The sequence below is a fragment of the Jaculus jaculus genome, chromosome 3 (genome assembly GCF_020740685.1).
Source record: "Jaculus jaculus isolate mJacJac1 chromosome 3, mJacJac1.mat.Y.cur, whole genome shotgun sequence".
Taxonomy (NCBI): Eukaryota; Metazoa; Chordata; class Mammalia; order Rodentia; family Dipodidae; genus Jaculus; species Jaculus jaculus.
This window is the reverse complement of record NC_059104.1, coordinates 125,913,533-125,939,008: the sequence shown is the minus strand read 5'-3', so window position 1 is coordinate 125,939,008 and position 25,476 is coordinate 125,913,533. Positions and strand designations below refer to the sequence as shown.

At 37.4% G+C, this 25,476-nt stretch overlaps 1 pseudogene; it reads right to left on the bottom strand.

Moving 5' to 3' along the window:
• Nucleotides 1-17,040: 17,040 nt before the first annotated feature.
• Nucleotides 17,041-20,657, bottom strand: LOC101616843 (annotated as a pseudogene).
• Between the last annotated feature and the right edge of the window lie 4,819 nt (nt 20,658-25,476).

Genomic DNA, 25,476 nt, shown 5'->3' with positions numbered 1-25,476 from the left:
AGAGAGAGAGAGAGAGAGAGAGAGAGAGGTAGGCACATATATATGTACATATACAAGCAGAGAGAGACCAAGAGAGACAGATAGAGAATGGACATGCTGGGGCCTCTAGCCACTGAAAATGAACTCTAGATTCATGTGCCACTTTGTTTATCTGGCTTTACACATGGGTACTAGGGAATTAAAAATAGGTTGCCAGGCTTTGCACAAAAGTGCCTTAAGTGCCAAATCATCTCTTCAGCCCCTCTCCCTTTTGCTGTGCCCACTCCTGTTACTACCCTTTGTTTCCTTCAACTTTAATGTCATAAACACACACTATTTTATATATTTATAAAATCTGTGATATTTGTCCTTCTGTGACTGACTTAATTCACTTAATATGATTATCTTCAGTTACATCCATTTTACTATAAATGAGATGACTTCATTCTTTTGATGGCTAAAAGAATCATCACATATATCCATATATATAATTATGTATATTACATTTTCTTTACCCTCTCTTGATGGATACCCAGCATAATTTAGCTATTGTGAATAGTGTTGCAATAAAGATTGATGTGCAATTATCTCTATGATATGTTGACTTGGGCTCCTTTGTGTAAATACCAAAGAAAAGCATATGGTAGATTCATTTTTACTTTTTTGAGGGACCTCCATACTTATTTCCACAGTGGCTATACTAGTTTACATTCCCACTAGCAGTGTTTAAGGGTTTCTTTTGTCTGCATACTTGCCAGTGTGTTATTATTAGTTTTCTTAATGACTGGGATAGGGTGGTAGGCCAACATTGTTTTAAAATGTGTATTTCTCTGATAGCTGGTTTTTATCTTTTCATGTGTTTATTGGGCACACATATTTCATATTTTGAGAAATACATGTTCATTTCATTAACTCACTTACTGATTGGGTTGATTCCCTGTTTAGTGTTTTAAGCTCATTGTGTACTTTGTATATTAATCTCCTGTCAGATGAGTAGCTAGCAAAGATTTTCTCCCATTATGCAGGCTATCACTTCACTTGGCTGTTTTCTTTGCTGTACAAAAGCTTGTCAATTTCATGCAATCTCATTTGTCAGTAGTTGGCATTATTTCCTGAGTGACTGGCACCCTATCAGAAAGCCATTGCCTATGCTTGCTTGGATCTTGAAGTGTTTTCTCCTTTTTCTCCTCTAGTAGTTTCACAGTTTCCAGTGTTACATTAAGGTCTTTGATCCCTTCAGATCATAGAGCAAGAGACAGGGATCTAGTTTATATTTTTTGTGTGTAAATGGTGTGATGTGTGTGGTGAGCGTATGTGCTGTGCTTGCTGGAGGGGCCCTGTGGGATGCAGGAGGAGAATGTTCAGTGTTCATCTCCATCATTCCTCTGCCCTGTTTTTTCTCTTTTCTGATTTCTAATTTTTTGGTCTGATTTCTCCTTTCTGATTCCAGAGATTGCTATTTGTGATAAATCACTCCAGTGATTATCTGGCTTGGCTCCCCATAGGACTTACAGGTGTTTGCGGCCATGCCCAGCTGTTTACATAGGGTATACACATTTGACCTCAGGTATCTCAGATCCTCCTCAGGCCCTCATGCTTACACAGGAAGCACCTTAATTGCTGAGCCATCTCTTTAGTCCAGAGATCTAGTTGTATTCATCTAATGTGGACATCAGAAGTTTGTTGAAGGCTTTCTTTTCTCTTCCGTGTATAGCTGTTGGGGGATGTAGTTGTGTGAGCACTATTCTGTCTCACGGATCTACATGTCTGTATTTTTATTTTTTAAGTATCAGCGAGAGAGAGAATGGGTGTACCAGGACCTCTAGCCACTGCAAACAAATTCCAGACACATGCACAACCATGTGCATGTGGCTTATGTGGTTTCTGGGGAATTGAACATGGGTTCTTAGACTTCACAGGGAAGTACCTTAACCACTAAGCCATCTGTCCAGTCCTACGTGTCTGTTTTTATGCCAGTGCCATGCTGTTTTGAGTACTATGGTGCCCCCCCCTCTCTCTCTCTTCTCTCTCTCTCTCTCTCTCTCTATCTATGTATATGTACACACATATACATACTTGATATAAGGTATAGTGATGCTTCCAGTTTTATTTTTGTTTAGGATTGCTTTAGCAGTCTAGAGTTTATTTTACATACACTTAGGTTTTTTTGTGCTTCCATATGTATTTGAGGAATTTTGAAAAAATATTTACTTATTTATTTGAGAGAAAGAGACAGATGAGAGAGAAAGAGAGGGTGGGGGGGTAGAGAGAGAATGGGTGCTCCAGGACCTCCAGCCACTGCAAGCATGTTTCATCCTGTGCATCTGACTTACATGGATACTGGGGAACTGAACCTGGTTCCTTATCCTTAACTGTTAAGCAATCTCTCCAGGCCAAGTTTTTTTTTTTTTTTTTTTTTCTGTGAAGAATGGCATTGGAATTTTGATGGGGATTGCATTTAATCTGTGGATTGTTTTTGATAAGAGCCCTTTTCATAATGATTCTTCCAATCCATGGGATGGGAAATCTTTCCATCTTTTAGTGTGCCCTTCAGCTTTTCTCCTTAGCATGTTAAAGTTAGTGGCATTTTTCTTTTTCATCAGCAGTGTGTTCTGTGTTAGGAATGGGGCTGTCATCATTGGTAAGTTATAGTTCACTGGAGCCGAGGTGAGAAGGAATGTATCCTTCTCTTTGATTTTTTCTGTCTCAAAGCTCACACAGAGGCACCTTATGTATATTTGCCATTGTTTATGTATTTATATATAAGAGGCTCACTAAGAAAAAAATATCTTAAAGTCAAACATGCTTGAGTTTAAGCCTGTTGCTTCTCATCACTGCTAGGCACTGCATCTTCTGTTTCTTTCAAATCCTTTACTGTCTGTCAGGGAAGGAGTAGGGACAGTTTTCACATGTCATCTCATTATTCCTTATCCATGGACATATTTTTACTGTGTTTTAGCATGAAATCCTACTGATCCACTGATTATTGTTCCAGAGCTAAATAGTGACCTTTTTATTTTTGCTAAAACCTTGTATCATTAGTATTAATTTAGGCAGTGCAATACAGTTTTTGGTATTTTTCTGACTAATTAGTTTTAAAAGTCTTTTTAAAAAACTCATTCAAAAGGTGCATATTTTTTCCTCTTCAATTAATGTGGTAAACCTTGGATGTTGTTGTCCAGTGAGTACTGATATTACATTGATGTTATATGTCCAACTGTTTTTATTATGGTGACAGATGTGCAAAGAACACTGAATAATTTTACAATGGAGGGACAAAAGTATGGGGCGAAATAAATAAGAATTATAGAAGGCAACATGTCTCTTCTTAGATATCATGAGAATGCTCCTCCAACAAGTTCTAGGAAGTGTCCTAGCTTGATTTCTGAATCTTATGCTTTAAGCTAAGGACTTTGGGAAGGTCAGTATTTAGTTGATTAAGACTACCTACCTTTCCTGCTCACACCTTACTGCAGACATTTGGCAGTATCATTGAAAATACCCAATTAAGAATCCTGCTTGCAAGTTACCTTAAATCCTATATTTCATCTGCCCCTTAATATCTCTGGATTGTCAGCATCTTCAAACACTGAATGTATATTATTTTTATTATAAGTGCCACTCTCCAAGGAGGTAAATACTCTAAAATAAAAGAGATTGTTGAGTGGTTAAGGTGCTTGCCTACAAAGCCAGTGAACCCATGTTTGATTCTCCAGGACCCACATAAGCCAGATGCACATGGTGGTGCATGCATCTGGAGTTCATTTGCAGCAGCTAAAGGCAGCAGCAAGCCCATTCTCTCTCTCTCTCACTGTATCTATCGGTCCACCCCACCTCAAATTAAAAAAAGCCAGTCCAGTGCAACAAATAGTATCAAGACTTCCACCCTCACACAGACTGCTGCACATCGTTTTGGGGCATATGATTTCCCAGCCTTTATTGTCTGGCTGGAGCATCACTGTAGCAAAGTAGCACTTTTATAACTCCATTACTCGGGGCTTTTTTGCCTGCAGGTTCGCATACCATAATGATCTTGGTGGTTCATGTCTATTCAATTAGAAGTTGAGGAGAGGGGATATTAGTTTATTTTATAAGCCCGAAGGTAAGTTGGCTCAAGACATTCATCTAAAGAGACTATTTTTGTATCAGATCTCAAAGGGAAAGTTTGCAAGTAGTTAAAGGAAGATTTTTTTTATCATGATAGTTTATTTTGGGAGCTATACTTGACAAAAGTTATTAACTAAGGGACCCTGGCATCTTGTTAAAATTTCCAAGGGACCGTAGAACCAAGGTCATTTATTCATTATCTGTCTGTCTGTCTTTCTGTCTGTCTGCCTATCTATCTATCTATCTATCTATCTATCTATCTATCTATCTATCTATCTATCATCCATCTATCATTTTTATGTGTGTGTGTGTGTGTGTGTGTGTGTGTGTGTGTATGGTGTGTGTACATTTGCAGATCAGAGCACAAGTTTTGGGTGTCCTTGCCTTCCATTTTGTTTTGTGGCAAGGTCTTTTGTTCTTGTTCAATGCTCTATTCATTAGACTCAGTGGTTTGCAAGTTTCTGGGAAATTCTCTTGTCTCCACCTCCCTTCTCACAATCAGCATGCTGGGATTATAGAAGCATACCATGGCTTTTGGATTTTGCATGGGCTCTGAGAATCTAAATTCAGATACTCAGGCTTAAGCAGCAAGAACTTTATCCACTGTGCTATCTCTCCTGTTCCCATAGTTCTATTTTGTCTGAGATATCAGAAATTTAAGCCATAGTATTTTTGTCCTTAAAAAAATAACTTGAGGGATCAGAATTCATGGATATATAATTAAATACTTTTAGCTTCATATATATGTGGTTTCTTAATGTGGAAAAGTAAACATAGTATGGCATTTACCTTCTTAACAACTTTTAATGTGTGATTCAGTGGCATAAAGAATATTCACAATGTTAGCCAGGCCTGGTGCTAAAAGCCTATAATCTCAGCTGTTCTAGAGGCTGAGGCAAGAGAATTACAAATTCAAGATCAGATTAGGCCTCAGAGTTCAAGTTTAGCATGGGGCAATTTAGTGAGACCTTTTCTCAAAATAAAGTAAAAAGTGGGCTATGATATAGGTTGGTGATAGAGTGCTTGCTTAGCATATATTATACCCTTGGTTGAATTCCCAGAATATTCCCAATTTGTGTGACCATCACCACTATTTATTGCCCTGACTCTTTCATCTCATCAAGAGATTATGTCATCACCACAGCTGTTAAACAGCAGCCCCATAACTGTTCCTTCTTTCACCTCTTTAGTCTATGATAGACATTCCATGTAAATTGAGTTTGTGAAATAGCATCATTTTGTATTTGGCTAGTTTTACTCACATTGTGTTGGTGTTGTAAATGTTCATCCATGTAGCATATTTCAGAACTTAGCTTTGAGATTGTTAAGTATCTGAGGCTGGTCTTGACCTTCTGATCCTCTTACCTCTACTTCCCAAATGTTGACATTAAAGGAGTGAGCCAGCATAACTTTTTCTCCCATAAGCAAAAATCCATAAAGTTATTAAAATTATGTTAGCTGGGTATGGTGGTAAATGCCTTTAATCCCAGCACTCAGAAGACAGAAGCAGGAGGACTGCCATGGGTTCCAGGCCACCCTGAGACTATATAGTGAATTCCAGGTCATGCTGGGCTAGAGAAAAACCCTAGCATTAAAAACAACAAAAAAATTAACACAAATTCTCAGAAACAACATGAAAAAAATAATAAAATCTGATTGAGCAAATAAATATAGAAAAGTTTACAGCATTTCAGTATGGGAAAATTTAATACAATGAAGGTGATGGTTCGTCTGCAGCTCTATAAATGTAATGCTCCTATAGTTTGAGTATTAATAAAATATTTGAACAACATTCTTGGGTATTTGGTACCTATATTTTGTCCTAAGCAGCCAGTAGATTTCTCAGAGGATGCTCATGGGTTACCATGGCACCTCTAGCACTACAGCCAGGAGCTCGTTTCTCATACTCGGGCAGGTCCATTCTATCGCTGTCATTTCATCAAGATCACACTTGAAATGTTCCTACCAGCAAAAAGCCCAGGCAGATAGATCATAGTTACTGTCTCTTCAATGGTTTTTGCAGTATCCAGAAACCTCAGTTTTCTCAGGAGTCTAGACAAAGTCATTCATTTTATTTTGCCTCACTCTTTTGCTATAAAGACCAAGACCATTTCTAAGAAAAGAGACTGTTGGGATGGAATATTAACAAGCAGCAAGAGAGGAACAGAAAACCCTCAAGTTAGCTGTTGTAAAAGTTTCAGTGTGTTTGTTACCTTATTCAAAAAAATCACATTTCTAATTAGATTATTACTTTAAAAAATTGTACAGATTGCTAGGAGCATTTGTCATTTGTATTCATGACTAGTGATAACAAACCTTTAAAAGTAAGAGCATTCTAAATGCCAGGCAAAGAAGCATGACCTTTATTTGAGAGGCAAAACATGGCTTCTAATGAACTTTGAGCAACAGAATGATATAATTTGAGTTCTACTTTTAGAAACTTATTTAGCTGCTATGAGTTGGATGGGACAGAATATTAAGGAACCTGTTTAGGAGGCTATCACAATTATGAAAATGATATTTTCTATTTGCAGAGTGTCTTAAGAATTACAGAACACTCTCATTTCTATTAATTTATTTGTTCATCAAGATTGTGCTGAAGGAATTGGAGAAACTGCTCAGTGGTAAGGTTTATTTGTTGTGCAGGCATGAGGACTTTAGGAGGCCTAAAACTACTAGTGTTTGAATCTCCAGAACCTATGTAAACACCTCAATATGCTCAAGTGTGCCTATAAACCCCAGTCCCACAAAGGGGAGCAGAGACTAGGGAATCCCTTGGAATGGCAAAAAATAGTAAGCTATACTACCAGTGAGACTCCAGCTCAGAATGAGAATGATCAGAAAGCAATGGAGCTAGAAACCCATGTTCTGCTTGAGCCACTGCATGGGGCACTGTGGGAGCAAATACATGAGATACCGCACCACACATACACCACACATACTATGTATACACAGACAGAATTAAAATGATTGCATTGTAATCCAGAAGGAGCAGAGTTTTCGTTTACACTTGGGGAAGTGGACACTAATAGTGGACATGAGCTTGACTCTACTCAGTTGTATTACCTCTGGCCTCAAACTTGGATTAACATAGTGTACAGTACAAAGCCCCCCCCCCAATAACTGGCCTTTAGCTTGTGGGACAATAGCTATTATGTTTTGAAAAGCCAATGGAAACCTTCTCCCTTCCCAGCAAAAATAATACTGCATTTTGAGGGATAGAGGAAGGTAATAAGTCACACTTTTAAGGATTCAAATAATGCAAGGATTATCATCTTAATCATTTTTGTATTCAGTTTACCAGACATGCCCTGTAGAGAGACAGTTCTTGGAAAGTAAATGGCCATGGTCATAGTTTAACTAAGCAGTTGATGCAAGGCTAGCTGTGGGGGCAGATATATTTTCTCTGCTAGAGGAGATCAACATGGCTTTAAACACCACTCAACACCTGCTTCTACAGAAGTCAAATTGCAACATAGAGTGATGGTGGTAATTTGTATTCTCATTTTTCAGGGAGAGCTGGGGCAGGTACAATCAAGAATTTTAGCAGTGTAAATATGATTCTTAATCTTCCTTTGTGGCTTCCAGATGTTAAAAGCAATTGAGAGTACATAGAGTACATATCTGTATGTCAATATCTCTCCATATTCTCATGTGTATGTTTACATCCTTGCTTTCCATTGTAAGCTGATTATTTCAGCAAGTCTCAGGGCATTGTTATTTATGAGATTCAGTGTGCATGAGGTATCAATACCAAGCTGTCAGAAAAATATGAATCTTAAGCAATTTGTAGGATTTGGAATACTTTCTTTTCTTAGACTTGCATGTATGTTACATTACTACTTGGGTGCATTTTCCTTATAATATCAAAGAAAAAGTTGATGAACACAAGATACTTCTTGTGGTCTGTTAGTCAGAGAGAAACTGAATTCTGCTGGGTTTTGATAGGATACAAAAGGGTTTATTTGCGTCAGTCACAACACAGTCTGACATCTGTCACTTGCTCTGTGAATGAACATCTAAGCTGCAAACACAGTGGCACATTGTATTTATTTCTTTAGTCAGAGTCACCCTGCCACGACATTCTTAGTCTACAGAACTATGATTTGTCTTTTCATCTTTGTAGAATGATTGCCTATCTTCCAGAATTTGGCTATTCATTACTGATATGCTCAATTTGGTATAAATCTGATGATCTTCTTTTGAGCTGTTTGGTTTTGTGCTTTTCTCTGTCAGTAGCTATTATCCAATATATGTATATATATATATATTTATAATATATATATTTATATATATAAAATCAATCATATGTGTGTGTATATACAAACATAATGCATACATACACACAAAGGCATTTTATATGCTAATGGTGACTCTGTCTTTGAGTCAGCTCAAGCAATGGGATTTCAAGTTGATTAATATTCTGATGACTCTAGATTGCTCTGATCATACTAAATCCTCTGTTAAATAATAAAATAAAGTAGGATTTTATTTCTTCTTTTTTTATTTTTTGGCTTTTTGAGGTAGGATCTCACTCTAGCCCAGGCTGATCTAGAATTCACTATAAAGTCTCAAGCTAGCCTAGAACTCTTAGTGATCTTCCTACCTTGCCTCCTGAGTAATGAGATTAAAAGCATGCAACACCATGCTTGGCCCTGCTTTTAATTTAGGGTCATTGTATGTCATTGACTTACATCTTATAAATGTAATCAATTAATTTTGGAGGCCAGGGCATTGCCCTTCCTAGGCAGGTACTCTACCATAGGTCTACATGCCCAGTCCATATAAATCTAATGTCAAAGATGGTTTATCCTTAGTAATCTTCTCTTCTCTGTAATATTTGCATTTTATCTTATCCTCAATGGAAATAGTCTCTTATAATTACATAGCTTCTTCCTTGGGCCCTTCCTTGACTACTCTCATTCTAGATTGTTATAACAGAAATTTATAAGGACTTTAATTTCTTCATGTTAATATTAACATCAAATATCATATATTTACATGATATATATTATATATATCCATATATTTATATATATTCATATATATAAAAATTCATATAAATATATGTAGATATATATTCATATATTTACATGAGAAAGCTACTTGTACTAATGTGGGGCTTTTGGCATAAAGGTGATAAAAGACATATGTATATTAAGCAGGAGAGAATTTACCACCTGACCTTATCACTTCCAAAAGCTCATAAGCACCAGACCCCAAACTCACTGAATGTAAAGTTGTATGAAAACAAAAGTTTCACATTTTTAGCACATGCACCAAATAGTGTCAACAGGTAGCAGGCACTCAAAACTTTGAGACATGAATGAATGAACATGGTAAAAGTTTGCTAGATATCATGCCTCAAACTTAAAAAAAACATTGAATTTATAAATCTTGTTTTCACTGCTATTTGCATTTCTCCTGTAAAGTCTAAGCCTCAATAAAACTGACTTTCCTGCCTGCACGTCAAAGGATCTTTGCACACAGCAGTTACTATAAAGTATTGTTATAGGGAATAAATGCAATTTTAGGGCTGGAGAGATGGCTTAGCGGTTAAGCGCTTGCCTGTGAAGCCTAAGGACCCCGGTTCGAGGCTCGGTTCCCCAGGTCCCACGTTAGCCAGATGCACAAGGGGGCGCACGCATCTGGAGTTTGTTTGCAGAGGCTGGAAGCCCTGGCGCGCCCATTCTCTCTCTCTCCCTCTATCTGTCTCTCTGTGTCTGTCACTCTCAAATAAATAAATAAATAATTTAAAAAAATGCAATTTCACTAGACAATGTGCTGCAGGCTTTATGCTTGGGAAATTATCACTTTTAATATATGCTGAAATATAAAGGGTAGGGACCTGAGAGTTGGCTCAGGGGTTCAGGGTGCTTGCTTGCAAATGTCTGGGCATGCTAGACCTGGTCATATTGACAGTAAATTGACTATTCATATTTATTCATTTTTTGTTCATATTTATTTCAGTGGGGTATACTGACAGTTGTGGGAATAAGCAACATCAATACAGAGAGATAAAAAAGAACATGCCAGGTACAGAAAAATGTTGGAAAATTCTGAAGGTGAATCCATGATAGAAGAGTTTATACTTTTCCCAGGTTTATTTGTAATATTTACTAATGTCTTGTTGTATGCCAGGCTCTGTACTCAGGTTCAGCAGGTATTTCCTCACACAGGGCTCACTGAATTGCCCAAAGCTGCTTTAACAAATCACCATGAGCAACAGAGATTCCCTTTAAGTACTGGAAGACAAAGATCGTAGCAGCTCCAGTTCTAATTAACGAGGCCTACAAGTCTGATTTATGTCTCATCTTCACATAGATTTCTTCTCCTTTGTGTCTGTTTTTTCTTCTTCTATCCCTTAAGAAATCATTGTCATTGGTGTAGGATGAGTTTATTTCAAGACAGTCAGTACATATACAAAAACCATTATTTCCACATGAGTTCACACAGATACCAAAGGTTAGGATGGGTATATCTCATCAGGGGTCACTGTCTAGATCTCCACAGGTGTTCTCCAGGAGCAGTTTCCCTTTGCAAAGAACATGCCCAATATTACACAAGGAGGTGGAGACATCAGGTCTCAACTGTCTTGTCTGACTTCATGTCTGAAGCATGTAACCACTGTTCTGCTTGGCTTAGAATGTAAGTATTACTGAATGCATATTTATAAATTGAATTGATGAGTAGAGGGTGAGGAAAGAAATGTCTACTTTGTTGTGGTCAGAGGGAATTTTGTAGAAACTTTTCCAGACATTTTCTTTCCTCCCAGAGGGATGTGGTTCAACTCTGATAAGAGAACCCTCCTTTTTTTTTTTTTTTTAAGAAAAATAAAAGAAAATAAAAAGATTAGAATTTAGGGTCAAATAGTCCTGCATTCATCTTCATTATTTCTTTCATTCATGCTTCAATCCATAGACAATTATAAATGTGTTTGAGGTGTGCCATTATGCAGGATGGTGATGTCACTTTTCCTGGATTTGAATTTTCTTTCTGTAGTTTATGTGAATTTATGTGCTTCAGTTTTCTTCATTTAGAGAATGGGGTTAAAAATAACATCATAATGGCTGAAGAGATGACTTAGCAGTTAAAGCTCTTACCTGTGAAGCCTAAGGACCCAGGTGATTTCCCAGTGCCCACGTAAGCCAGATGCACAAGGTGGCACATACATCTGCAGTTTGTTTACAGTGGTTAGAAGCCCTGGTGTACACATTTTGTCTATCCGCCTCCTCTCTCTCTCATTCTCTTTCAAATAAATAAATAAAATACTAGAAAATAACATAAGATTTATGTGAGGACTAATATCTACCAAACACTCCAAAAGGTACATAGCATGTGCTTGCTAAAAGATATCATAACCCACTGGATGTAAGCTCCAATAGGGAAAGGATTGTTGTATTCTGTCTGCCTGTCTGCCTTCACAGCTTGGCTCACACTGTTCAGTGAATATGTGTTTTGGGTGACGTATGCACTGTATACCTTGATTGAAGGACAAATGAGGAATTATCCACATTCTTAAGGGTTTTCAGAACTTCCATTACACATAGAACCAGCTATCCTTGAGATTAAAGGCATTGTGGTTACCTGAATTTTGGACAATGTAAAGGTGAAGGCATTTGATATATTCTGACCCATTTACCTCCCTTGGATGAGAAATATTTTCTCCAAATTTCAGTTGTAATGCAATATTTCTGACTTTTCTGTGCTTGTTATTGAACTACTGCTCCTCTGTTCCAAATTAGCCCTTCTGACATTGTTTTGTTATACTGGAGTGGCATCTTAGCAAACCGTTTCCTCTTCTCTAGGTGACTGTAAGATCTGTAAAGGAGGACTAAACGTATGAAGGTGAAAATACTTTCTTTGTGCCTGCTTTCTCTTCCTGCTGTAGTTATACTAATAGTGCTTTTTCTTTTCTTCCTGTTGGAGTTACACGAATAGTGATCCTTCACTTTCTGTTTGAGTTACACTAATACTGCTCCTTCTCTTCCTGTTTGCGTTACACTAAGAGTGCTCCCTCTCTTCCTGTTGGAGTTATTAATAATAGTACTCCTTCTCTTCTTGTTGGAGTTACACTAATGTTGATCCTTCTTTTCCTGTTGTAGGTTACACTAATAGTGCTTGTTCTCTTCCTGTTGGAGTTACACTAATAAACCCTGCCTCTTCCTGTTGATGTCACATTAAAATTTCATGAACAATTGGCCCTGATCTTTAGTATTTATTACAACACTTACAGAATAGACCTTTTAGCTCTCCTAGTCCTGATCCATGCATCTTCTTCAAACTTTCATATTCTAAAAATCTCTCTACCATGGCCTCTGCCCTTGGGCATGTTCTGAAGATACCTTATTTGTGTTTCTTCAGTGTCACTTTACTTATATTTCAATTTTCCAACATTCATTTGTCCTATTCCCTATACTAAATTCTCGCTGACTTTCTAGTGTGGCTTATTGTGACTGGACACTGACTGTAAGAGGGGATTTACAAAGTGGAAAGAATCCATACCTCCTGAGTCATTGTTTAGACAGAAGCTTCTGCATGAGACAATGAACTGATTAGATTAAACTACTGAGGGGAAATGAGAGGGCTATGGAGAGAGCTAATTGTAGATGTAAAAGTCAATGAACTTGAGAATTGTGATAAGGCTTTCAGGGCTCATTAATTAAGTCTTATTATCCATACTTTCTTGCTTATGTACTAGCTGTCCAGGTTTGCCAATGGAAAAACAGATGGAGGAATTCATCAAGATTTGTGTTTTTGCTAGATGAATGTCACAGACTGGCAGATGAGTAAAGGAGTAAATGAGGATGTGCCAAACAGACATTCTAGTAGTGTACATGTTAGCAGACATTCAGCAAATATCCTTCATGCTTTCCATACATTTGACCTGGAATGTGGTGTGTGATGTATGCACATGTGTGTGCTAACAGGTTCCCCTGAAGTTCCCTGTGGGCTTGCTTGTGGTGGCCAGAGGAGAACATTGGGTGTCCCCCTCTGTCACTCAGCCACCTATTTTTTCCTTGTGAATCTTATGGATTCAGGTGCTTGACATTTACAAGTCTCAATGATTTTCAAGTCTCCATTCCCCACACAAGACCCCATGGTGCACAGATGTGTATGACCATCCCAGGTGATTTATATATGTTGTGGAAACTTAGCCTCAGGTGATATTAAGCCCCTCTGGCCCTCATGCTTGCCCAGGAAGTACATTTAACCACCGGTCCATCTCTCCAACTTCTCACATTTCTTTTAAATCCCTTTCCATTCCCTACTTTTGTGTGAAAGTTACAAAGGAAAACAAAAATATTAACTTGGTACCAGTTGAGAGTTGAGACAATACAGTATTCTTAATAGATTTTGCATTTTAAAAATAAAAAAACCAAATTTTAGATGAACATATTTAAAATATAAATATTGAAGTATTGATTTACTTGATCAATAAATTTCAAGAGTGTATAAATCCCTTGAATATTGGTGCTACCATATTTGTTATTTTTATATTTTATTTATTTACTTGAGAGAGAGAAAGGGAAAGAGGGAGGGAGGGAGGGAGAGCGAGAGCAAGAGCGAGAGTGAGAGAGAGAGGGAGAGAAAGAGAAAAAGAATGGGAACCCCAAGGGCTCCAGCTATTGCAAACTAACTCCAGATGCATATGCCACCTTGTGCATCTGGTTTGGGGAACTGAACCTGAGTCCTTTGGCTTTGCTGGCAAGTGCCTTAACCACTAAGCCATTTCTCCAGCCCCTGTCTCTATTTTTAATAATTCTAAAATTTTGTTTGACTGTATTTTAGTTTTTGTCACAAAATAGCCTATGTTCAACTGATTTGAATAAAACTAATAGAATAATTTATAACATGCCAATAATTTACATTAAAATAAAAAATTGTTCAAATATTAATAGTTAAAGCTGAGGCACAATATCTGACAGGTGTAATAACTCTGGGAGTATTTAATTTAAAACCCATATCAGTCTGTACATTGTTCATGGGAGCTGACACTTGGGTAATCTCCTTGCACCAGAAAGTGGGAGGGCCATCTTTCTTTAGTCACGAGGCAAAGCTGAGAAGAAAGGCTGTCACAGAGTATTTGTCAAGAGAGAATTTCATTATGCATAAAGAAAGATACTCAGCCTCTCTCATTTCACTGCATTTCAATGTATATCACATCTAAAGAGAAGGAATTCAGAACATTGTGTGCTTTCTTATGGCCCTGCAGTATGTTGTATAAATTTAAAGCAATAAGCATATTACAAGTTGGTAATATACTATGCATGTTTATATGAAAGACTTCCATTAAAAAATCCATCCATAAAGTAAGTTTTCAACAAATCTGTCCAAAAGAAAACATCCTCCCTCACTATTAAAATGAAATGTTTTTATATACTCTGCCAACTATTGTGGTTCTAACACTTCTGACCTTTTAAAGCCAATGATATTGTCAGATATCTTTAGCACATGCAGTGATATATTACAATTTTATATTTGACTACTAGGCAAGGATTAGAGTTCTTTGCAGTTAATATACAGTTTGAGTAGCAAGAGCACTACGCGATATAAAAATTAATAAACAACAAAGCTCTGAAAACTCTTCCGAGGGCATAGACTGGAATTTTTGACAGGGAGCTTGCCTCCCTTTCTCAAAACTGGTTCCTCAATGTCTTGTCATGTGTTGAGAATACAGAATGGTCTTCAAAAGTTTAAAAATGAAGCTAAATTCAGTATTAAATGATCATTATGAAGAGCTTTGTTACATATCAATTAAAATTTTCATTGGTAGTACTTAAATATGTAGTGTCTTATATTTTTAATTGATACCTACTCACTATGGATATGATTTAACATATGCATAATATATACTAATGGCCTTATCTATCCACTTCATTCAATTGTAGCGGTTATTTGGAAATGTGTAGGTTTTATCACTGAGATTTTGAAAGCTCTCTCTTTGCTTTCTCCCTCTCTTCCTTTCCTTTTCTTGTCACTCTGGTGATGCCTTTGGAGAACTGTAGAAGTATATTATAGGCTGTGGTTTCATAAATATTATTTGTAGTAAATTTTATTCAGAACTGTTTATCACTAATCAGTGGTATGCTTTAATTACTATAAAATATGTTTTTTCATCAATCAAGAGCTTGTTGAATCTCATGATGTAGTTAGAGGTGCCTATAAGTTATCATGTATATTTGTGCAAGACCTTTTACATATGATATCTTTACTATTCCCCAAACTCTGAATAATATTTATTGTTGTTCCACTTTATATATAAGGGAACTGAGGCTCATAGACAATGAATGTGTTGTCCTCTGTCCTTTATTTATTTATTTATTTTTTTAAATTTAATTTATTAGTTTTCTTTTCAGTAAATACAGGCAGTTTGGTACCATTATTTAGGCTCATCTGTGATCTACCCCCTCCCATTAGACCCTCCTTGTTAATGAAAATGGGTCGTGCATTGTGGAGTTAGCCCACAGTTACTGGTATGATAAATATCTCTGCATATCAAGACCCAACATGTGGCTCTGACATTCTTTCTGTCCCCTCTTCTGCAAAATTTCCCTGATCCATGTTGGGTTCATTTTTGGTCTGCTTCAGTGCTGAGGTGTTGGGGGCCTCTGAGGCTCTGGCTCTCTGATTTGGTAGGAGTTGATTTTTCTCTGCGTTGATCTCCTTCCCCTTTGTGCTGGTATCCGGTTCACAGGAAAATATCACCCTTGCTCATTTCGCCAGTTGTCCTTAGTTTCAGTTGGGCCCCTTTTGAGGTATGTTGGGGCAGCTCTCTTCTTAGGATCTGCATCTATCTGGAAAAGAGAAGCAGATTCTCCAACGGAGAGTAAGTTAGCACCCGGAAAATTGAGATAAAACTTACTTTGTTGATAGAGAGTTTAATAGGTGTAGGCCCTCTTGTACCCCGTGATTGATGGTAGCTTGATATTGTAGAGTGGGCTTGTGTTTGGGTATGGTTCTGACTTGTTTCCCAGCTCCAGCTATGGGTCTAGTACCACTGAGGGGATCAGTCAGCCAAATCAAGAGCAATTGATTCCTCACCATGGCTGTGTACCACTATTGCACTTGTGTGGGCATCACATCCAGTTATTTGTTGCTAATTAGGTTAAACAATGTGTTGCTTGGACAGATCTTGGTCATTTCCCCCAGTCGCCTATGTAGCGCCTTCTGGCACTAGACACGCTGACTGTCTGGGGACTGACTCTCTCCTGGCTTCCAGCCATGCCATTCCATTTTACGCGTCAGCTGCATATGGAGTCTTCAGCAATAGGGTCTTACCACTGGCCTTTGGTGGGTCATCAAGTACTCTGACAGAAGTCTGTCATTGTTTTCTTTTGCCAGTTGTTTCTTTAATATTTAAACTAGCTGATGAAATTCTTTAACAGAGGATATGAACTGTATATTTAACTGATTAAAACAGAGCAAATCAAAACGAATAAAAATCCAGTGATTTACTCTGACTGTAAACAATATATAAAATTTAAATTTCAAATTTCAAAATAAGTTAAAAGAAAAATTCTACATTCAGGGCCTACAATACTATAAAGATTTGACAACTGGTAAGGAAAAAATGTATACGAAAGGTTGTGACAAAATTTTTGGCCCATATTTTTCCTTAAAAAAAGAAAAGCATATATCTTACTATACTATTTCTGCCCCTTAAATTTAATAACTTCATCATTTGTTGGCATTTTTTAAAGGAAACTGGCATTATCAGATTACAAAAAGAAAAATTTCCATCAAATTTAGCAAAGAAAACTTATATAAACCTCTTTTTTTTTTACAGAATTAAAAAAATATAAATGGCTATGATTCCTCTATTAGCAGAAACACATAATGCAGTCTTTATAAACCTGTCATATATCAATGTCTACACAGAGATACAGATATAGATAGGAAATATTAATGGCAGTCTATTTTTGAACAACGTGTGGGACCAGCAGATTTGTATCAGACCATGGCATGGTACGGACCCTGCATCTTTAAGAATTGAATGATGAAGGAAGGCCCTCCAGTAACAATTTGAGGTGGAAGACGACTGAGTGGACAGTTTCAATACTCATGATTGGAAGCTTGCTGCGGAGAGCCTGCTCAAAGGGAAGACTGCGCAGATTGGGGCTGTCATCCACATCCAGCTCTTCTAGGTTCTCCAGTGTACCAGTTTCCTCGGGAAGATGAGTAAGCAGGTTGTTTCCAAGTGCGAGATGTGTGAGGTTGGCAAGGTGACCCATGCCTCTAGGAAGAGTGTCAACTGGTTGTTTGTCAAGACTAATTTCTGTAAATCCATAAGGTAAGCAATTTCATTTGGCAAGGATTCCAATTGGTTCTCTTCTACATCCAACTCTTGTAATTTCCTAAGGTTTCCAAGACTGTGGGGAAACTTCTTTAGAAGATTGTTTGATAGTATTAGAACCTCAAGGGAAACGAGACCAGATGCATCCTCTGGGATCTTTGTGAGCTGATTAGTGGCTAAATTCAATTCTACCATAGTGGTCCAAGTTCCAAAATCCAAAGGAAGTGATGTTAACTGATTGTCCTTCATACTGAGCTTACTTAATACTTTTGCTCTGGAGAAAATTCCAAATGGTATTTTGTTGATTCGATTGTGTTCCATGTTGAGGGAATAGATGGTAGAAAACTGGGAGGGACCACCCACTGGATATAACTGGAAACAATTTTTAGCTCAGGTCAAACTATTCAATTTTATAAGACTGGATAAAAGACTCTCAGGTAAAGTAGAAATGTGGGCTGGAGAGGTGGCTTAGCTGTTAAGCACTTGCCTGTGAAGCCTAAGGACCACGGTTCAAGGCTGGATTCCCCAGGACCCACGTTAGCCAGATGCACAAGGGGGCTCACGTGTCTGAAGTTCGTTTGTAGTGGCTAGAGGCCCTGGCGCGCTCATTCTCTCACTTTCTCTCTATCTGCCTCTATCTCTTGCTGTCTGTTGCTCTCAAATAAGTAAATAAAAATAAATGAAAAAAATTAAAAAAATAAATAAAGAAGAAATGTTATTGTTCTCTAAATTTAATTCTTCAAGTGCACTGCATTTTGCTAATGATCTGGGTATTGCTGACAATCTATTGTATCTCAGGCCAGCCAAGGGCAACGGAGGCCATCGCCCGTCTCTTTGGAATGGCCATATCACCCCGAACGTGTCCGATCTCGTCTGAACTCAGAACATTCTTTATCACGAGTGGCAGCCCTGAGATTCCTGCTCTGTGCAGGAGTCTTTAAAGGACCTCCAATTTATTTGTTACTAGATAAGGACTATAATTGCGCTCCTTTGACCAGCAAAATAGGAAATGTTGGTTTGTTTTATTTTTATTGCTTGAAAATTCTATTTTAAATCCTATATACATTTTAAAATAATTCTGGCATACCATTTATATGCCTTTCAACATACTATTTTTCTACTCTGTGATAAAATATCATAGTTGTTCTTTAGAAAATTTTAATTATTTGATAGACAGATAGAGGGAGACAGAGAGAGGAATAGAGAAAAAGAGGGAATGAAAGAGAGCATCCTGCCACTGTGAATGACTTCCAGATGCATACACTACGTTGTGCATCTGGTTTTACATGAGTACTGGGGAAGTGAACCTGGACTGGAAGGTTTTGCAAAGAAGCACCTTTAATCTCTGTGTCAGCTCTCCAGCCCTTGAAATGTTTTATTTTGAGAGATCTTTTAATTTGAATCAACATTTTCTTTTTAAAAAATATTTTATTTAGTTAATCATTTGAGAGAGAGAGGGAAGAGAGAGAATGAATGGATGTACCAAGATCTCCAGCCACTGCAAATGAACTCCAGATACATGCACCACTTTGAGCATCTGGCTTTATGTGGGTACTGGAGAATTGAACCCAGGTCCTTAGGCTATGCAGGCAAGTGCTTTAACCATTAAGCCATCTCTTCAGTCCTGAATCAACATTTTATTAAGAGAAAATTGTGTGTTTGTAACATAATTGTAAAAATATTATTCATTTATGGACTGGAGAGATGGCTTAGCAGCTAATGTGCTTGCCTGAAAAGCTTAAGGATACAGGCTTGATTCCTGAGTACCCGGATAAAACAGATGCACAAGGTGGCTCATATGTCTGGAGTTTACTTACAATGGCTAGAGGTCCTGGTGCTCTAATGTTTTCTCTCTCTCTCTCTCTACCTCTTTCTTTCTCTTAAATAAATAAATAAAACATTAAAATATTATTCATTTATAATTTGTATATTTTTCTTGAAGCAATCTATGCTATTTTGATTTTTATTAATTTTTGTTTTAGTTGGCCTCTAGAGATTAAGGTTGTATTCATTTTGGCATTTTCAAATATATTTTGTTTTAGTTGGTTCTTATCCTCCCTCCCATCTCCACACTCCTTCCCCCACTTTCCTTCCTCCACTCCTAATATCCTCCCCTTTTCTGTTTGCATGCCTCATGTGTCCGTTTTCTCCTCTCACCATTCTCCTATCTTGTCTCTTTATAGCTGTCTTTGGTTATTAAGGAAATAAAAATATAGTACACAGATGAAAGATGCTCAGAGTTATTGATAATCAGATAAATTGCATTTTACAGCAGCAGTATATCAGAACTGCTGGTATTGGGTCAGAAAAATTAAAATGACTGAATAAGGCCAAAGGTTTATGCTGTAATAGAAGAGTCTTTCTGCTAGGAGAAGCTCAGGCTGGCCTGTCCATGGCAGTAGCCAAGAAAATGGTCCCACCTGGGAGCCCTTAGATTGAAGTGGTTCTAACAAAGATGGCAAAGTTAGAATAGTTTTTTGTACTATTGGGGTATGAAGACAACATGAGTGTGCATAATGTGTAGGTGGATAAATAAAACAGCAGATGTTATGACAGACTATGCAGCAGAACTTTCAGACAACAGATTAATATACATATTGCTATGTGTAGAACTTAAAATCATAGCACTTAAAGTGAAAAATCACAGAATTATTCAACAAAATTGTATTTTAATAATTCAGTATAATATCTATGTGTATAATCTATCTATATTTATCTCCTGCCTTTCTATTATCTATCTGTCTGTCTGTCTGTCTGTCTATCTATCTATCTATCTATCTATCTATCTATCTATCTATCTATCTATCATCTATCTATGTATGTATCTGTCATGTATTTTTCCATCCATCATCTTTCTATTCATTTATGTATCATCTACCAATCTACATACTTATCTATTCTCTCGATATTTCTTCCTTGCATACAGTTTGTGCCTTACTCACTCCCCCAAAGCATCAGGCACTTGCAGTAATCCTTGGGAGATTCTATGCAACTTCTTATTTGTTTCTTTTGAAGTATTTTATTAATTATTTTCTGAGACAAATGCACATTTATTTTTGTGTGCTTTCTAGAAATCATGTATATACTTTTGAGTACAAAGGTTTAATGGGGGAAGGTGGAAGGCAGATGGAGAGACTACTCAGTCCTTCTTGGCAGCTGCCTTCCTCATGGCATGCAGTTCCTCCAGCTTCCTTTTGGGGTGGATGTGCATCCCCACTTTCTTCTTGATGAACTTGAGCATGCACTTGTCTTTGGATATCTTGGGAAGCTCCATGAGGAGCCACTCATAGGATGTGAAGCACACAGCTCATGGATCATGTCCTTGGCCAAGTTGGTATGCTTGCTCAGGTACCCTTGATGTGGTCACACCTTGGCTTGCTCACATGCATCATCACCTTTGTTGTCTGTGTTGAGCCCAAAACTATGAGATAGCACAGAGCCATGACAGCAGCTTCAATGGTGGCAGAGGTTATATATTTGAGCTGTTACATGCCATAATCTAAGATCATTAAAATTCAATGTTTACTGATCATCTATTATACACCAAGCACCACAACAAGTTCTGGGAGATAACAACCAAGATAGCAGAACCTTGGCTTCCCTGTGGTTACACAATTAATCAGTGTATGTTTATGCTTGTGGATATATTTGAAGAGATATACAAATATTACTTTTACATACTGTTATTTCCTCAGCAAATCCTTTGGCCCATTTTCTTTTGTGACTTACATGTTGAGTTTTTGTAATTAACTGATTATATCTGCATGCTATGTCAGTATCATAAGTGAATATGTTTGTGCCTTTCCACAATGTCGGAATTTACTGAGTAACAAGAAGTTCACCAGGTATGGTAGTTTTGTTGGTAGCAGCTTGCCAAATAGGCAGGTAAGGCAGACACAGGTTCTTTTATTCCAATTTTATTTATTAATATTAACTCTTAGCTCACATAATGTACATCACAGTCTAAATCTCTCTACACACATATATCTATATACACATATGTGTTTGTGAATGGCTATGAAGGGTTCCCTGAGAGACAGAAGTGAAGCTGAGAAGGATGAAAAGGGAGTTTCTGCAGGGATAAGATAACTAATGCAGACAACAGGTTTGTGGGAGTTAGGCTGCTTGTACGTCACAGGTTTGACCGGAGCTGCAGAGGTGAGGCTCAGGACTATGGAGGCTTTATGGATGAAGGACAGGACAGCTTTTTGTGGATGGACTATGAGTTTAGATGAATAGGTGGACAGGGAGAGAGGCAGACAGAAATTTGAGTAAGCCGTAAGCCATATCAACAGTGGGAACAGAAATGAGCTGAATTCTCTGGAGAGTTGGGCATTCTCTGCTTGTAAGTCTCTTAACATACATTCCAGGTAGTCAGATGACAGGTCACCATAGCAGTGTTAGGTGTCCAACTCTTGATGGGTCCAGGTGAGGATTTTCTTTCTATTGCACTGTTTTCTCATTTTGGTGGGTTTAAGAATTTCTCATGCCTGGTTTATCTGAAATTATTTTAATATAGCCAAATACTCCTATAGTCCCAATTTATTTTGATAAATTTATAGGATTGGCACCCCTTTTATAGGAATAAGTTATTTATACCTCTGTGCCTCATGGGTGGTATGGAACAGATGGTGTTGTTTACATGTTCATCCAGGTGCAGAGCCATCCTTTATCCTCAAAATGGTGTCATCTACTGCTTGTAAAATGGAGTGTCTCATGGCAAGGCTCAGTCTGTAAAACCATTGTTTTGCATAACATGGAGCAGGGCAGTCTTATCTGAACAATCCCTTTGCTTGCTATCAGTGAAAGAGATTGTCTATTTCATGAACTCTAATAAGATTTTATTGGTACCATTGATGCTTTGCTCATCATATAGTGACACTTTAGTCATTGGTTTCTTGCGGGGCTCCTGCCTTAAAGCAAATGTGCATCCTCCCTCAGGATGTAGCAGTGTCTGGGAATATTTGGTGGACTTGTGGCCTCCTGCACAGGAAGTCTTTGAATACACTGAAGATCAAGTCTTGAAGAAGCTCAAGGAAGATAATTCAGCTTAATTATGCACAAGTATCCAACCAAGTAAACATTACTCTATTCTTTGATAAATCTGCAGGCACACATTAGCATAGCCAGTAGGGAATTATAATTAAGCATGTCTCATTCTGATGCCTTTGAGACGTTGACCCATGCATCTATGACTTATTGCGGGAGGTCAAAGAATGCCATAAAATGGAGAAGATGGTCACTTTCGATATGTTTGTTTAGAACCTAGGAGTTTTATCAGCACAAGTGGACTATAAAGAACAGTAAGCTAAGGTTACATGTCAAATATCACTGAAGCAAATACAAAGTCCAGTGAGAGCCAGAAGGGTCTTATTGGAAGTGGCTCAAGACAGTCACACCTGCATTTTCCTTCCTTGGAAGAGACAACCTAACCACGTGGTAAGACACAGTTGATGTCCAGAGCATTTAGAGATGGTCTATTGCTTAGAATATAGGAGACATCTCAGAGTAAACAGAATTCTTGTCATGTACATGTTGTTGAAAATTATTCAGAAGTTAGTGTGTAGCAGGGACAAAAGTCAGCAATCCTATAGTCATATACATTGTATTGTTGGTTTTCTTTCTTGACTGAGGCTCATGGGTAGTAAAGAATAAGAGATGGAAATTGGCTAGGCAGCTTAGGGTAACAGAACCCCTAAAGTGAATAGCTTTCTCCTTGGCCAAATGTGGGTAGCCTGTAAGGAGTATATGTTTTTCCTCTTATGTTTTTCTTTCCTGGATAATAAAGATTACACCAGAATTACCCCCTTCTGAGGAGATTAGGTCCTTTCATGGAGAATGAAGATTCCTCTGAAGATCACCCCCTTTTACAGGAATCTGACCCCTTACCTCAATTGCTGGTGAGCCTGGTTTTTCCTTCCCCAAGGGAATTCTACTTCCATAAGAACCCCATCATAGTCACCAGGTAGGTTCTCTTCCTCATCTCTGGCAATCCCTCTGTCTCAACAGAAGTTTTCCTTTCTCTTAAGCTCCATATTAATATCCTCATACATTTCACCCTCCTATGGTCCATTAGATACATCCACCCAACTCATGAGACAAAAGCCCAAAGGCATTGGACTCAGTGGAAGCTCTGTGTGACCATGACTATCACCCAAGAGTTAGGCTTTGTGCCACTATACAGTGCAATAGTGGCCTGCTCATCTTCTATGGTAGCATATAGTAGGAATTAAAAGAATTGAACTTGCAGGTAAAGAGGACCTAGTATTTTACATGGAATTTAAGAAATTTGTAGAAAAAATTTTAAAGTATACTCAAATAAATGTAAGGAATTAATTTTGTTTGGTACAAATAAAGAAGCTTTCATCCAGAGATACTGAGGAAGTGGGTGACAACATTCTGAGTCTCCATGGAAACCTGCATAATGATGCTATGTGTGGCTCTAAAGTTTAGGATTGTGAGGAGCACAAAGGCAGAACAATCCTTTAATCTCATTTTAAGCCACAATATTACATATTGCCTGGTAAGCAATATCATTTGAGTATCTGCTGGAAGATGTCAGAACTATTCATAGTCATTCTTTGGTCCTTAAGAGGCCACTTTCCTAAGCTTATCATCATTGCCTTATTAAATGCATGTTCTATGCAATTGCATGTGAAAGTACCCCACACTTTGTTTAATGCTTGGCTGTTTTCATTCTGGACCTCTGATTAATGTTTTATCAAGAATTCTTGCATCTTCATTTTATGTTGAGCTCTGTGAATTGCCCTTCCCTGTTCACAATTGGTATTTTGTGTTTCCCCAAACGGAAACCAGCATTTGTGTCTTTTCCATAAATGCTGAGAATGATTCAAAAACCACATGAAACCGAAAAGGCTGCTCAAATAGCACAATCCTATGCTCTTGGTGGGCCATTACTATTTATTTTTACTATGAGTTAATATTAGAAATACTATGACATGTCCTTATGTTTTGAAAAAGGGAAATACTTCCTCTTTTCCCTCCCCTTGTGCACTTCATGTATTCCATTTGCTTTGTTTAAATTGCATAAAATTCCGTTTAATTACATTATATTTTCATTTGTGTAAAATGCTTGTCATATTGGAGACATTTTATTGTTACTGAATTAAAAAACAAAATGACTATACATGTCTAGAATTAAATAAACCGAATATATTTTTATTCTCAATTCCCTTATGAGATGACAGATTTTCAAGGGCTTAATATTTTAATCAATTAAAAAATATCCTGTGGCTCTCTGTGGGCCCATAGCAATTCTCCTCTCATTTATAACCATTCTTTAGTATCTCTCTAATTTTAACAGCTTTCATTTGTTTGAAGCAATGATATTAGCTTAGTTACAATCCTAATTAAGAAACTCTTATAGTCACAGTAATTGTACTTCATTTCTTATTTCTGTTTGAATTCAGCATCTTGGTCTCACTGCCTTACTAAATAACCCTTACTTGGAGCACATATTTATTCTGTACTATAACAAGAATAGCTGCAGTTCACACAATCCTATAATATCTGTTCCTATGCTCATGCACTGTAGTTGAAGTTTTAACTGTAGCGTTATCTTGTCTCATATGGTAATTATAACACATGTAGACTCCTTTCTTTTTCTCTTTCAGCCTCCTTCTTTTCACTTTCCCTGTCTTACATAGATCACTAGTACTAGAAACAGTCATTTCAGCCAGGCTTATTTGTTAACTATTTCCACTCCTACTTCTTCCCCTGCATCTGCATTATTGTCCCTGCTATGTTATCTCTCCAGATAGCTCTGAACTAGATTGCAAGAGGAAAAAAAAAAAAAAAGTGAAACTTCAAGAGATCAACTGTTAAAGGTTTTAAAAGACAAACATTTAAGTCTAAGATATGAAAATTGGGTAGGTTGCTTTCCAAATCACACAATAATTATACATATGTTGATACTAAAGTATAACAGTTAAATGTGCTTTCAAACTTCAGCTTGGAAATTCCAACAAAAATATTATCACATCATCTGATTGTAGATACTGTAAATCTATGGAACCAGAGCTTTTAAAACTTTGTGAATTCCCCCTTCTTGTAGTCTATCTGCAGTTTCAAGG